Genomic DNA, 4,436 nt, shown 5'->3' on the forward strand with positions numbered 1-4,436 from the left:
GGTTGATTAGCTGTTAGGAAAGAGGAAGTGAAATATGTTAATTGTTGCATGAAAAGTTTAATAAAAACAAAACGTAGTTACATTTTTAAAGTAGGTGAGGCTCAGTGTGGCTTTTTCCAGATAAATAAACTCTTTAATTTCTTTAATGTTGGAAGATCAGCAACTGGCTGAAACATACCTATAAATGGTATGAGCTAAAACTGGGAATCAGAAAGTCACAGTGTAAATGATAAATTATTGCATTCATATAAAGTAAAACGGCCATTTTTAGGTACAATTTCTCCTTGGTTTCTAATTGAAAAATCGCCATCAGTTCATTAGCTCTGTGGTTGTTTCTTTTCTGTCCTCAGGTTGCCACATGCTGTCAGTAATCCCTCATCCTGGTGGCTAATTGCAGCTAATTACGTTCACCTGGCATCCTGGTGTCAATTAGAGGCTGGAAGCCAAACCAGCACCACAGAAAATAAATGTTGTTTCTCCTCAGACCAGCCGGTCAGCGAATACTTTAAAATAGCCAATCAGTAGGATTTCTCATTAAGTGCAGCTCTGCATTCATGCAGCTTCCAAGGCGAGTCGAGGTCACAGCTGGCAGAGTTCAGGTAATTAGTGTTTCCTCCTCTGCAGCTCCTGGATTAAAGGGAACAGTTCGCTCCCGTCCCCGTCCTTGTCCTCCCCGTCCCCGTCCTCCCTTCATATGAGACAAATGAGACTCGGCAGTTACGGTTCATTCGTCTCCTCAGGTTGGTAATGTGAATATTCTCCAGTGAGACGAAGGACAGCCGATGCCTTCTGGGTCAGACGCACGAAAACAGGACAAGAAGAAGAAAAATGTTTTTATTGTGACACATGAGCCAAGTCTGCAGGTTTATGAAACACTAATTATTATTATTAATGTCTTAATGATCACTCAGTGATCGTGTTTTGCTAAATGGAGGATGTTTTTTTTCTGTGAAGACATAGTAACAGTTTAAACAAATAGGAAAAATAAAATATTATAAAAGTTCCATGAATGGATTTTAACCACCAACCGTCCATGAAGGAGAGGAGCAGAGAGCACTTGGTCTGGAAGTTGTGTTGGACTTTCTGACCTGCAGGGCGGCGCTGTCAGAGCTGCTGCTCCCTCTCTGAACACCTGACAGGTAAAATGAACCCCAGCTTCATTACATCAGCAGCTCAGTCAGGTGAGGATTTAATAAGTTACCACTCAGAGAGCAGAGGAGCCACCATGCTTCCAGAACCTGCCCTGGTTCTGCCTGGAGCATCCAGAGAGCCCAGGCTGACCTCTGACCTCTGACAGAAGCCAGCAGGGCTCACCTGGCTGGGTCTTCCTCAGACATCAGCTCAGCAGGACGCTGCGCTCTTTCTTCTGTTGATGTTTGATCATTTCTTCGTTTTCAGTCTCGGAACATAAACTGAGTTTCTTATGGTTCGTTTTAGCAGAAAGTCGTTTGGTTCTGACAGAGCCGGACTCGGTTCAACCCGCCGGGTTTCCACCAAACACTGTTTCCTGTTAGCAGATTTAAATTTACTGTCAAAAATTAACAGCAATAATTAGTTATTTACAATAACTTTACACTGTCAGTTTCAAATCAAACATTTAATTAACAAGCTAAATATTTAGTTTGAAAACTGACGGTTATGAATGAATGAATGAACATGGTGAAAACATGAACCTCAGATTTTCTCTAAATAACTCAAATTGTTGCTGATCATTTCTCACTGTAACTTTGCAAACGGCTCCACAAACTAAATCTAAATCTCTCCTCATAGATCTAGATCTAGAATGGTGAATCAGTCCTTATTGATGGATCTTTCCAGTGGATCTTCAGCTTTTCGTCAGCAGATCTGGTTCTGACTTTATGACTTATGATGTGTGAATATGACAGCAGTCTGCATATTTATGAGCAGGCCAGCAGGGAAACCTGAACCTCCCATCACCACGCTGCGCTCTGCTTGCTTATGCATGAAGACACAAACACTCATTCATTTATTCACATGTTTATTCATGATGCTTTTAATTTGGAGAGAGAGAGGTGGATAACAGAAACATGTCTGACTTTGTTTTAGGGCCTCATCCAGCTCTTAGCCTCACTGTGGTGTGAAGGCGCAGCGAGAAGGCAGCTTCCTGTTTTTATTGCTTTAGTTGCTCCAGCCTGACAGAATAATCTGACTGTAACTCAGGAAAACCATCAGGAACAGATTAATAATCCGCCTCTCCGATTCAACTGAGACAACGTTCATGAATTCACCAATCTGCTCACTCAGCATTAATGTCCTGTTTACCAGTCTGGAGGACTGATGCTGATCTGATGATGTAGAGCAGGTTCTCCCCGTTCCCCTGTTTCCCCCCCGTTTCCCCTTGTTCCCTTCATTCCCTCTGTTCCCACTGTTCCTGCATTTCCCCCGTTCCCCCCGTTCCCTCCGTTCCACCCATTCCCCTTGTTCCCTTCATTCCCTCCGTTCCACCCGTTCCCCTGTTTCCCCTTGTTCCCCCTTTCCCACTGTTCCCTCCGTTCCACCCGTTCCCTTGTTTCCCCTTGTTCCCCCTTTCCCACTGTTCCCTCCGTTCCACCCGTTCCCCTGTTTCCCCTTGTTCCCCCTTTCCCACTGTTCCCTCCGTTCCACCCGTTCCCCTGTTTCCCCTTGTTCCCCCTTTCCCACTGTTCCCTCCGTTCCACCCGTTCCCCTGTTTCCCCTTGTTCCCCCTTTCCCACTGTTCCCTCCGTTCCACCCGTTCCCCTGTTTCCCCTTGTTCCCCCTTTCCCACTGTTCCCTCCGTTCCACCCGTTCCCCTGTTTCCCCTTGTTCCCCCTTTCCCACTGTTCCCTCCGTTCCACCCGTTCCCCTGTTTCCCCTTGTTCCCCCTTTCCCACTGTTCCCTCCGTTCCACCCGTTCCCCTGTTTCCCCTTGTTCCCCCTTTCCCACTGTTCCCTCCGTTCCACCCGTTCCCCTGTTTCCCCTTGTTCCCCCTTTCCCACTGTTCCCTCCGTTCCACCCGTTCCCCTGTTTCCCCTTGTTCCCCCTTTCCCACTGTTCCCCCATTTCCCCCGTTCCCTCCGTTCCCCTTGTTCCCTCTGTTTCTCCCCGTTCCATCCATCATTCATCCACAGTTCATGTATCTTCAGCTGCCTAAAGGTCAAAGGTCTTCTCTGTATCTGAAATTGGCTGTTTTCAGGTTCTGTCCCTGTCAAAGTAACAGGTTTAGATCTGTTTCTTCTTCTGTGGTGGATTTTAAAATGTCTCTTCAATTCTTTCACCTTTAAAAGTCAAAGGAGAGAAAAATAAATTGTCTCCCTGAAATGTCAGAGACCCAGAGAGTCGGACGTAACGCTTTGGCTTTGAGCCGTTCGGCTGATTATCAGAAAGTCAAACTATTTCTGTGGAGCTGTGACCTTTGACCTGGGGCACTCTGACTCAAACCCTGGAAACAGTAGCAGCATCATGGAGCACCGGCTGTCACAGCCGCTAACATCTGAGGCTAACGCAGCGCTGAGTTTCAGCTGACCGCCAGCTTCATCATAGTCATGGTAACGCTGGTGTTTTCCCAGAACCAGCTCACTCACTGCGACCTTTGACCTGATGCAGTTGACCAAATGCTGCTCCTTCTGTCTTTCTGCACAGTGTTTCCATGACGACGGGTGACATTAAGATGGCCGCCAGATGTTTGTGACCTGAGGCTGCTGCGGCGATCCAACCGGCTGACCCCTGGCTCTCGGTTCATCCGTTTTCTCTTCAGACCTGCAGAAACATTTCAAAGCAACGCTCAGCGAACCGTCATGCAGCGTCTGCATGTCGTCCTTCCACTCAGTGAAACATGAAGCTGTAGCTGAGATTATTTCAGCCTATTTGAAGTGGAAAACTTTATGGTTTAGCATATTCTGATACATAATTACAGAGCTAAATTCAGCCATAAAGCACATTCAAAACTTTTTGTCAACATAAGAAAAAAAAATAAAAAATTGTAATTGAAAAAAATGTTGGAAACAAAAAATAAAAATAAAAGAAATTGGAAAATAAAGCAAAACCTGAAAACAAAATAAATGGAAACTTTAAAAAGATAAAAATATTTTTGAAACTGGAAATCTCTTTAAAAAATCAATATTCTGTTTAATCAATAGGTTTTCAAAACCTGCCACTGATATGATCCATGTATAGCACAGCACAAATCTTAGAGTAAAATATTTTTAGATGCAAAAAAATTTCCCGTTTCATTTTTGAACAAATTTATGGCACCAGTTTAGCTCTATACATTATGGTCCTGTGACCGATGCAAAGCATCATGGGTAATAAAGTGACACAAGCTGAACAGCTAGCGGAAGCTGTCTTGTTTTCTATGATCTAATCGTTTTAGTGCAGAAAAATGTTAGAAAACATTTTGTTAATTGTGAATCCGCCTCATATTCCAGTTCACATTTCTCTCTGGTTCCCTGCAGCT

The 4,436-nt window shown here is 44.5% G+C and overlaps 1 long non-coding RNA gene across 1 annotated transcript; it reads left to right on the forward strand.

Moving 5' to 3' along the window:
• The first annotated feature begins 419 nt into the window (after positions 1–419).
• Positions 420–4,200, forward strand: LOC106923926 (uncharacterized). The gene is made up of 2 exons (XR_001419528.2): positions 420–599; positions 3,623–4,200. It is a non-coding gene; the product is annotated as an uncharacterized LOC106923926 (long non-coding RNA).
• Positions 4,201–4,436: the final 236 nt, after the last annotated feature.

This window comes from Poecilia mexicana, unplaced genomic scaffold, assembly GCF_051168715.1.
Source record: "Poecilia mexicana isolate PSO_F unplaced genomic scaffold, ASM5116871v1 scaffold_22, whole genome shotgun sequence".
NCBI lineage: Eukaryota > Metazoa > Chordata > Actinopteri > Cyprinodontiformes > Poeciliidae > Poecilia > Poecilia mexicana.